At 40.8% G+C, this 11,496-nt stretch overlaps 1 long non-coding RNA gene across 1 annotated transcript; it reads left to right on the top strand.

The window, feature by feature from the left end:
* The first annotated feature begins 8,429 nt into the window (after nucleotides 1-8,429).
* LOC144819238 (uncharacterized) lies at nucleotides 8,430-10,206 on the top strand. The gene is made up of 3 exons (XR_013607242.1): nucleotides 8,430-8,504; nucleotides 8,640-8,703; nucleotides 9,606-10,206. It is a non-coding gene; the product is annotated as an uncharacterized LOC144819238 (long non-coding RNA).
* Nucleotides 10,207-11,496: the final 1,290 nt, after the last annotated feature.

Below are 11,496 nucleotides of genomic sequence, written 5' to 3'. Positions count from 1 at the left end.
CAATTAATCAATTATAATTAATTACCAATTATATTGTAATTAATTACCAATTAATACATAATTAACAATTAATTCTAAATAAATATCAATAAATAAATTAACATATTTAATTAATTATAATTAAATTACTTCCCACCCTATTCCCCTATAAACCCACAACCCGCTACAGAAAATAAATTACTAAAATTAAAATATTTATCAATTAATCAATTATAATTAATTACCAATTATATTTTAATTAATTACCAATTAATAAATAATTAACAATTAATTCTAAATAAATATCAATAAATAAATTAACATATTTAATTAATTATAATTAAATTACTTCCCACCCTATTCCCCTATAAACCCACAACCCGCTACAGACTTATATTACACAAAAAATAAAAATTATTATTAACTTACCTTAAATTCGATATTTTTGTTGGCTATATTATGTCTAGTCGATATTATGTCCATTCTATATTTTTGATTCGATATTATGTCCATTCTATTCGATATTAATTTTCTCTAGTCGTTATTTTTGTTGTCTATATTATGTCTAGTCGATATTATGTCCATTCTATATTTTTTACTCGATATTCTGTCCAGTCGAAATAAAAGACTCGATATTATGAGTGCACACCAAGGAATCTACTTTAAATGAATATCTTCTGTGAAGTCTCTCCTTAATTATTAAACTCTGCTTGATATACAAGAAACGCCTGCTTGGCCCCACCAGTGTCCGTTACAGCAGGCGGTCCAAGTCGTTTAACGTTTTAAGGAAAAAGTATTGTGAGACATTTACATGGATGAAAGAAGAATTTCAGAGGGCATAAGGGTCATGATTTATATGTGAAACCCTGGATTGAAAGTCGGTGTTTTCTTGCTGCCCAAGGCGTTTAACCTCTACTTATTTTTCTGACATTTGCGCAACTTAGTTGAATTAACAGCTTGTTTATGGGATGTTTGTGACTTTGAGACCACTGCATATCCACACTACAATTCATTTTTCTTGCGAAAAGATTTGGCACGTATTTTGTCTATTTAACTGTGAAGATCCAAGAAACTGTCACGTAGCATAATTTTCTGCACAACGCTCTGCACGATTCAGGCGCATCATTTAACAACCTCACTGGCCTTACCTGCACGTGGTTGCCACCCGTCTGCAAGGAAGAGAACCATCAGTTGCTGTCTTCGCATCTTCAACGCCGGAGTGTTCGAATTTTCATCATCATCGCCTGGGACATCGCGTCGGTGATTTTGTCACGTACGTGGGATCAAGAGCGTCAAGAGCGTGACCTGTACGTGGCGGCCATCTTTAATATCCTCGTTTGTGGGTTTGAAGCTTTATCAGCTTTATTTTAATGCGACTGTGATGGCAGTTTTATTTTCTCATGCATATTAACAGTGAATGGAGGTAATTAGCATTTCTTCAAAAATGCATCTTTAAGTACATCGTTTCCGAACTTGATATTATCAGCATTTTATCAGCAAGAAGCATTCTGTTTTCTTGAACTATCACTAACTGCACATCCTGTATTATTGTACTTTACTTTCATCGTCATGGCTGATCACATTTTTTCTACACTTCCTTCTTTTCTTCCCTCCTCTGGTGAACCTTCAATACCTTGGAAGGAATGGAAAAAAATGTTTTTAACTTACATTTTAGCTTCTGGTGTGGACAAATAAGGTCCAGTTCGCAGACAAGCAAGATTACTTCACAATTTAGGAGTAGAAGGTAGAAGGTTGTATGAAGATCTGCCTGAAATATCTTTGGGTGTAGGAGATGGACAGGCTAGTAATGTGTATGAAATGAGTATGTTGATGTTAGAGAAGAGGTTTGTGACGAAGATTAACACTGTTTTAGAAAGGCATACATTTTTCTGTCGTGCCCAAAAAAGTGACAAAGATATAGCAACCTATGTAGCAGCCTTAAATGGTTTATCTCTAAATTGCCAGTTCAAAGATTTAGCAGATTCCCTAATTCGTGATCAGAATGTCAGGTGCACCAATAATAAGAGGGTGAGGGAGAAATTACTTATAAAGGACTGTACATTAGAAGAAGCGATTCAGATTGCTAAAGGTCTAGAAAATACTGACTTATGGATAAAAAGATGGATAAATGCACCAGTTCCATAATGTCAAAAGACAGTATAGTGAAAGAACTACAATCTAGTGCAAAATGTTCTCAGACGCAAGCTTGTGTAGATGAAACCAAGATTGTTAAAGGGAGTGGGAAGTTTGATTCTTAAAATATGAATAAGCCATCAGGATATCGTCCTATTAATGTTGAGCAGCAAAGTAATTCACGTGTAGTGAAATGTTACAGGTGTGGTTCTCCTGGACATATTGCATCCAGTCCACGTTGTACAGCTAGAAATGCCATATGCAGAGCATGTGGAAAAAGGGGCCATATAGCTAAGGCTTGTAATGCTAAGACACAGTATGTTAATGAGATTGACGATTGTTGTGAAAATGTTGAAAAATTAATGTTGTGTGTGGATGGATTAATTTTGAACGAAGATTGTCTTTTCACCCAAAAGCCTGTATGTCTTATTGATGTGGCCACCGAGAGTACTGATAAGCTTGAAAAACCGCATTGCTTGATCAATTTTGACTGTAGAGATCTCAAGCATCCTGAGACTAGAAATGTCAAAATGTTAGTTGACTAAGGAAGTTTGTACACGTTATTGTCCAAGGATGTATATATTGAGATTAGGGAGAATGATAGTGACATTGATTCTTGGACTGCACCAGACATAAAAGCAGTAGGGTATGGTGGCATGACTATAGATATTCTAGGGCTCAAGTGGATGGTAATAACTTTTCGAGGTAGGAAAGTATTTGGACGAGTTTATCTTACCAAAGAAGGATCTAACTTGCTTGGTTGGCGTCACCAGAAGGATTTAGGGATTATGTTAAATCCCAATGCAGCTGAACCAGTTTCTTCGCTTTCTGTCCTTAGTGTTGATACTTTTGAAACTGATATTATGAGAACATTTCCTAATGTTTTTTCAGAAAAGTTGGGAAAGCTGAAAGGATTTTCTCACAAAATCATACTTAAGAAGAATGCGATGCCGGTGGTTCACAAAGTAAGGAATCTACCACACTTGATGAGGGAGCCTCTCAAACAAGAATTGGATAAATTGTTAGATCTGAAAATTATAGAACCTATTGAGGCATCTGAATGGCTTGCGCCCATTGTGGTCGCGCCCAAGGATGGTGGAGCCAAAATTCGGCTCTGTGTGGACTTAAATAAGAATATATGGGTTGATAGACAACCTTTACCTAACATCTCTGAAATGTTAAGTGCAATGGGTGGAGGTGTGCTTTTTAGTGTAATTGACATGTCTGCAGCCTACCACCAAATAGATTTAGATGAGAAGTCAAGACATCTTACCTCGTTTGTAACACCGCTGGGGGCATTTCGTTATTGCAGAATGCCTTTTGGTTTGGCGTCGGCCTCAGCGGTGTTCCAAAGAGTGATGCAGCAAGTTCTGGTTGGTATCGACAACGTTTTATGTTTTCAGGATGATGTATTGGTAGTTGGGAAAGATTGTGATCATCATGATAAGATCTTAACAGAAGTTTTGGGACGCATGGAAAGTAATGGCTTAACGATAAAAAAAGAAAAATGCCAGTTGAAGCGAGATAATGTAACATATCTGGGCCACGAAATATTTGGTCTGGGCATTAAACCTAAAAAAAGTATAATTTCTGCAATTAACGATGCTCCCACGCCAGCAGCTAAAGATCAGCTAAGATCCTTCTTGGGATTAGCTGAGTATTGCTCAAAGTTTATTAAGGGGTTTTTGGATGTAGTTGAACATTTGAGGCAATTAATGAAGAATGGTGTAGTTTTCAAATGGAATCAAGCTTGTGAGGATGCTTTCAAGTGTGTGAAGGTAGGAATTCTTCATGTACCTACTCTAGGTCACTTTGACGTTAAGGCCAAAACTTTGGTTACCACTGACGCGAGTGCTGTGGGAATTGGAGCTGTGCTCTCTCAGATATCTGATGGTGTGGAAAGAATTATAGGTTTCGCCTCAAGGAGACTCCCAGGTGCCGAAGTTTCTTACTCAGTTATAGAGAGGGAAGCTCTCGCTTGTACGTGGGGAATGAAACACTTCAGGTATTTTCTTTGGGGTTTACCTTTCAGAGTGCGGACAGATCATAAGCCCCTTGTGCATTTGTTCAAGGGAGGAAGAGGTTTGGAGGGTGATGTCACTCCAAGAATATGGAAGTGGATTTTATCTGTGCTTGAGTACAAATTTATGATGGAGTATATGAGGGGAGAGAAAAATGTAATCGCAGACTGTCTAGAATGCCTGTAGAATTGGTTTTGGGTGAGTCAGAAATCAATGACCCAGTGATTAGCTGTGATGAAATCCTAGCATTTGAGAGTGGGAGAGTGCCATAGCAGATGATCAGCTAATTCCTTTAGGTATAGAAAATGTTTCTGGGGGATGGTTAAGGGAATCCTCTAATGATATTCGTCTGAAAGGTTTTTTTAATGTAGAAGCTGAATTGAGTGTTTCTGATGGTAAGCTGTGGAGGAGGAACAGATTGGTGCCGCCGTGCGATCTTAGGTCCAAAATTATGAAGATAGCGCACGAAAGTCATTTGGGAAGGAACATGACTAAAAGAAGGATTCGTGAATCATATTGGTGGCCGGGCATGGATGGTGAAATAGATGATTTGGTCAGGAATTGCCATGCGTGTGCTGGAAGCGATAAGACGAAAATTGTCAGGCAACCTCCTCTTTCCTGCGTTGATTTTCCGGCACGTCCCTGGGAAAAGCTGGTGATTGATTTCCTAGGTCCGATTTCAAAATTGGGTGCTCGGAATACATTTATAATGGTCCTTGTGGATTATCATTCAAAGTGGTTTGTAATGGAGTCTACTGAAAGCATTGACACTAGAAGAGTGATAAGTTTGATGGAAAGAACATTTTTAAACGAGGGTATTCCGAAAACTTTGATATCGGATAATGGTGTGCAGTTTGTTTCGAGAGAGATGAAGGAATTTTTGGATTGTATGGGAATTTGTCATGAGAAGGTCGCGTTGTTTAGGCCACAGGCCAATGGTCTTGTTGAAAGAATTAATAGATTGCTGATGGAGAACATTCAGTTATCTTTGGCCAATGGTCTAGCATGGTCTGAGGAGCTTAAAAAGATGGTCTGGTCATATAGAGTAACTCCGCATTCAGTCACTGGTATCTCTCCATTTGTTTCTCTGAAAGGGTGTGAGCCAGGTCTGAAGGAGGTTCCGCGTTGGCTGAAGAACTGAGGGTGTGTTTGGGTTGACTGTTCAAGTGTGACAGATGGAGTTGATAAAAGACAGTGTAATTCTGTACATTCGTACAATCTAAGAATGAGGGTGAGAGATTCAGACATAAAAGTTGGTGATTGGGTTGTGACAAAAAAAAGTGGTATTGTAATCAAAGGGGAAAGTAAATACTCACAACCTAAACAAGTGAAATATATAAAAAAGAATGTTCTCATCTTAAATGATGGTTCTGCTTGGAGTTGTGGCAATGTTGCAAAATGTACTGCCCCATAATTGTGTTATTGTACTTTATTCGCTTTATCTTGTATCTGTAATATGCTATTATCTTTTGTTTCTTTATTTTACATTTTTCTTTACTGATATTGTAATGGGGGAGATGTGTAGGGATCTATGCTTTATGGAATTGTGAGCATGTTGCTAGGAGCTTAGAATGTTATGATCTGAAAAGGAGACAGTACAGAAGAAGCTGTGGAAGGAGCTGCAAGTCTCTTCACTTCAGACCATTAAAGATAAACTTTAATCATCTATTCTGCATTGAAGTCATCTTTACAGTTTATATGTGTCTGTATTTAAAGGAAGATAAAGGTAGACTATATCTTAGTAAGGGGTGCAAGCACCACCTTACCCACACCTGTGTTGCCATTTTTGAAGGCTTCCCAGGGGTGGGGCATAATACATGCTTCAGCCCCTGATAGGCCTCTGGGGTACCTATGCTAATGGTACATAAGGTACCATGTACTAGGGACTCACAAGGGTAACACAGTATCCAATCTGATGTGCACCTAAAAGTACATGCAATCAATTTAGAGAGAAAGCAGCTAGGCTGGGGTTCTGGTTAGGTTAGCAGGGCCCCAGCCAGAATAAATTCGACAAATCAGTGAAACACCAGCAAAAAGTGGGGGTAACCATAGTAAGCAGATCCTACTCTCCTACATAGGGTACATATGTTTACTCCTTAAGACATGGTACCTTATGGCTTATCCTTAATATGCATATTTAATATACTTATATCCCTCTTGTAAAGTGGTACTTCATGTACCCAGGGCCTTTAAATTAAATGCTACCAGTAGATCTGCAGCACTGATTGTGCCACTCACCTAAGTAGCCAATTTAAACATGTCTCAGGCCTACCGTTGTAGCTGGTATAATAATCCTGTTGCCAGGCCCAAATCTTCTTTCTTAAGGGATATAAGTCACCCCCAGGGTAGGCACTGGACAGCCCAGAGGGCAGGGTGCAATGTATTTAAAATGTGGGAAATTTCCTTTTAAGTTTTACATGTGCAATCCCTACCTCTCACTTAGGATAACATTGGAGTTACCTTATTAAATTTAATGAGCGGCAATTTCCAAATCAGAACGTGCAACCAGTTCATGTTTAGTATATTTGGAATTGTAATGAAAAATAGTCTCTTACGGAAAAATTCAGATTTGAAATTACAATTTTGAAAATACTTATTTCAATTTTGAAAATACTTTTTTAAGACCACTTCTGGCAGGAAACAGGGATAGCCAAATGACAGTTCCTGAATCTCAAGTTGGGATCTGACGACTGAGCAACGGCACATGTCCTGTAAACCCCCAAGTCCAGTGGTAGCATAGGAGGAACATCTATGTGATAACCGTGCATATGGCCAGTTCCTCCTTCTGAGACGGAACTGTTCCAACGTGAAGGATTACAAGACACAAGCAACAGACCTAAAAAACCAACTTCTGATCCGACAATACACTATACCTGTGATTGACTGAGCCATGAAAAGGGCTCGCAACAACCACAGAGAGGCCCTCCCGGATGAGCGAGTACAAAAAGACACAAGACCCATCTGTGTGACAACAGATAACACACACTCCAATGAGGTCTCAAAAATTGTCAATAAACACTGGCGAACTCTTGTATGTGGCAACCTGAATTTTGAGAAACCCCTGTTTGCCCACAAGTGAAGCTGGAACCTCAAGGACATCCTTGTTCATACACGCCCCCGTGGGATGGAACTAGAACAACCAACACTCCATTGGGTACAAGGCCACCACCCATGTGGCAACTGCAGCAGCTGCCACTTAACAAAAAAGAGTAGACAACTAACCTTCAGGAATGGCAGCACGTGGGATCAAAGAAAGTTCACCAATTGTAACAGCAAACACGTGATTTACATGAGCACGTGCCCATGTGGGCTCGAATAGGTAGGGATGACGTCCAGACCTGCCAAAATCAGAATAAATTAACATAAAAGCAATGTCAGGTGCAAAAAGAGCACAACAAAAATGGCTTCTCATTTTTTGAATGTGTTGCACTGTGTGAATGATCTTCATTGGACAATTATCGAACAATTGAGTTCGGATAAAGACCTTTTTGAAAAAGAACAACTTTGGGTGTTTCGGTTGGGTACTCATACCAACAGGCTCAACGATGACATCTGCTGGGGACAACTGTTCCAGTGAACTGCTTCCTTCTACAGGGCATCTGTTGAGCTGTCTTTTGCTCTGTACAACCCACTTTACCCCATGAGTATGCAGATCTCTTGCATACACTAACTATACATACATGGATGTACATGTATTTGTATGTAATATTTACACTAAATTTGCCATGTCGCGCCTTTACCAGACTTCTTAGTTTGGTAAGGCACTCCTGGTTCACTAATCCAATACTTGTGCTTTACTGTGCCTTATTGCTTCAACTATTTATATGCACAGGTCTGACACCCACTATTTTTGAGTCAGTGTAAATAAGACAAGTCTGCCTTGTTTGTTGCAACCCGACCACAAGCATAATTTTTCCCTTTTTTCAAAATAAAACCGATCCTTATCGACCTCTTCCATGAAGACTCATTGCTATCAAACGCTTTTCCGATGGACTACCGAACAGTAGTTTACAATGCGCATGCGCGCCTACGAGACACTTCCTCGCCGATGCACGCAGTGTTTCCCTCCACCCACATGGGTGTTTGGTGGACTGATGGACCAGTGGCTTACACGGCGCACGTGCGGTGAGCAAACACTACCTTTATTTCCCAGCACAGACGCACGCAGCGTTTCCTTGCACCTACACAGGTGCTTTGAGTTAACTCAAGTCTCTACCAAAACCGGAATCGCCTTAAAAGGCTCTAGCCGTTTCCGTTTTTCAGCACTGTACGATAATTGGAGGTCGTATTTTAATGCGATTTCCAAACTGCTCTCACTATCGACGGAGCCACAGTCAGGGGCAGACTAGGACAGGCATTCTCCTGCTTTTTGTGAGTATGGCACAGCCGAACCAGACCAGAAGGTTGCTTTAACAACTTGACCAAGTAAGTCATACGAAGACCACCAAGATCATGACATTTCGTTTTGTTTTTTTGTTTTTGGTTTTTTTTCCTCTTTAAATTCAGGTTGCTATTTAGTACAACAACTCTACCATTCTGGAGGCTCATGGTGCTAACAATTTGTTTGGCAGTAAGTATTCACTAATTTCTTTCCTCTGTGTATTTTAATGACAAAAACCCTGGAGCATTATACCATCCCAGCAGATATTTGAATAGAGCGTGTGTTTTATGTTATGTGTGTGTTTGTCCTGCGTCTGTCTTTTTCTTTCCAGGGCACCTCACAGGAATAGCATGACACATTTTGACTAGATAGTGTTACCCTCACCTTTTCAGGTCACTGAACCAGCATTTGGATATTTTATAAATATAATACCATTTGTTCCTCCTTTTGTGTTCTTTCCCTTTCCTATTACAGGTATACATTGCAGATGTCTACGAATTAAAGATAAGGTACACATTAGCCTCGGAAAGCCGAATCAAACTATTTATGTATATTAAATGATGTCATTTGACACCTAGATGTGAGTAAGGTGGGGACTGTGCAACCCCGTCCTGAAGAAGATGCTTTTGCATCGTAACATGTTAACGCACTCATGAGGTGTTGTACATTATCATACATATACACCTCAACACCACCTTTTTAACAGAGCCAGCATGGAGACCCATTAAAATTTCACGTACCAGGCCCTGTTTAATTTTTTTCACTATTCTCACTTCAAACCCACCACTCACTTAATGACATAACCCCTATGCACACCACACATCAACTAAGTACTCCCACGTATTCCGTTGGTTAGTAGCACGCTGCACCCCGTAGAGGGGTGCGAAGACCCCGATGATGAAGCATGACACCAAGGGTCCTTTTGATGTGTGAGGGGTATTGAAATAACACTGAGTGCTCTCTACCACCGTGGGGACCATTCTAGAAACATTCTTGTGTGGATTCCTTCTGTTTATGTAATGGTATTTGGGGAGACCGAACCCACCCCATGTAATCTCTCCTCTCCCCTTTTTGTTGTATTTATCGCATAGGAGGAACACCAAGCACAGCTTTCTCTCCAGTCCCAAAGAGCCAACAAACCCTTAGCCAGCCCTCAGGCAATGCTGCACCCAGGACAAAAGTGGGATGAATCGCTTGTCCACTGATAAAGGGTCCCCAGTGCTGAACATGGGGAAAGAACACTTCAGCGTCAAACCAAGCAAGGATTAAAGGGGAAGGGGCCACACCGAGCTCCACCCCGCCCAAGGCAGAAATACGCATTACTGGCCCCAAAACCCTTAGAGAGACTGTGAAGAGCTGGCTAAGCACAGGGACGAGCCACACAATAGCTAAAAAGAGACAATAAGATAGGGACCATCCAACAATTCCTAAGCCCCGGAGGAATCAAAGCAGGAAGTACAAGCCCAGGAAGAAAAGCAAGGAGCCAGAGAGAAGAGGGGCACTCACCTGTCATATAGCAGAGGGGTTGTCGTGTTCTCACTTCTCTGAATAAGAATGTTATTCTTGTTACCAGGCTATGCTCTCCAGAATGTAGACTCTGCATCTTATGAATAGATTGTAAGCAGTGGGTCAGTTGGCAGCTGCAGGGCTTGATGGGGTTTTATCTACTTCCTTGTACTTAATAAATCTTCAAATTACAACATCATCTACTACTGCTGCTGTCCTTCTTCATTACATATGGCGACGATTAGAAGAAGAAACAATCCCATGGGTACTGTATTTCTACTCTACATGCAAAAAAACTGAATCCATCAAGATGACCTTGCTTTGTACTTCTGTGGTGTCACCTCCTCACTCAGTCTCAAGATAAGGAGCCAAGCGTAAAGGTACTTTGTCCCTCTGTTCAACCGACGTGGGCTGCGGTGCTGTCTGCTGTGCTCCTGCCGCGCTCCTCCTTGATTAGCGACTGCTGTTCTGCTCCTTTCGTCTCTTGAACTTGTTTCATCACTGCTGCTCGATCTGCCATGTTCCGTGAGTAGAGGGACTTTCAATTTCATCGGGCATAGACGGCCTGTCTCGAGGGTTGGTGTTTCCGCGCGAGCTCTGGCGTGAGACCTGGCGCAAACCTCCTCTCATGACGAAGCACGAGCACACTGCAAAAATGCTTGCATTCACAATGAACGAACTGGTGTTAGACTGCCCCTTTGTGAAGTCAGCTTCTTGGAGGCTTCTTTTTGCTGCGTGAGTCTCCCCCGTGTCGAAGCGTGAGCACACTGTATGCTTGCATTCACAGCACACGAGCTGCTGCAAGGCTGTCCCTTTATTACGTCAGCTTCCTGGAGGCTTTTCCTTGCTTTGCTGACTCGCTCAGCTACTTTCTAGTGCGTCTCAGTTTGTTTTTATTGCAGCGCTGATATGCACAGCTAATGCCATCTTCTGTCATGTTTCCTCCTGCGTCGCTGACACGTACAGCTGTTTCCTTAGCAACGCGGCTCAGCTTATCTTCCTTGCAACGCTGATATGCACAGTTTACATCATTAACATAATGTCTCGTCGCTGATACGCACAGCTTGTGACTAGTTAATGCGTTTCAATTCACAACGCTAATACGCACAGCTTGCCTCATTAATAAAACTTCTATTTTATTCTATTTTTTTAATCATTTTTATCATCGCTGACACACACACAGCATTCTGGTATTTTGTGTCAGTTCTTCCTCACTGACACACAGCTGATGTTTTTATGCATGTCATTCTGTTTTATCACACAGTTCTGAGTTTAAGCTTACTACATACCATTTTACTCACACTTCTTGTTCTAAGGACTGTTATTTTATTTTTTCACTTTGCAAAACGTCCCTGCTCCAACATTCTTTTTGTCACCTCCTGGCAAACCTAGTTTACCAGGCCTCAACTGGAAAAAGGTTTTCTCTACCTATGCCAAGGTTTGCGGTACCTCTCTTAGCGCAGAAAGTAGAACATC

Source organism: Lissotriton helveticus, chromosome 2_1 (genome assembly GCF_964261635.1).
Source record: "Lissotriton helveticus chromosome 2_1, aLisHel1.1, whole genome shotgun sequence".
NCBI lineage: Eukaryota > Metazoa > Chordata > Amphibia > Caudata > Salamandridae > Lissotriton > Lissotriton helveticus.
Note: the sequence above shows the minus strand (reverse complement) of the source record. Positions and strands in the feature narration are given on the sequence as shown.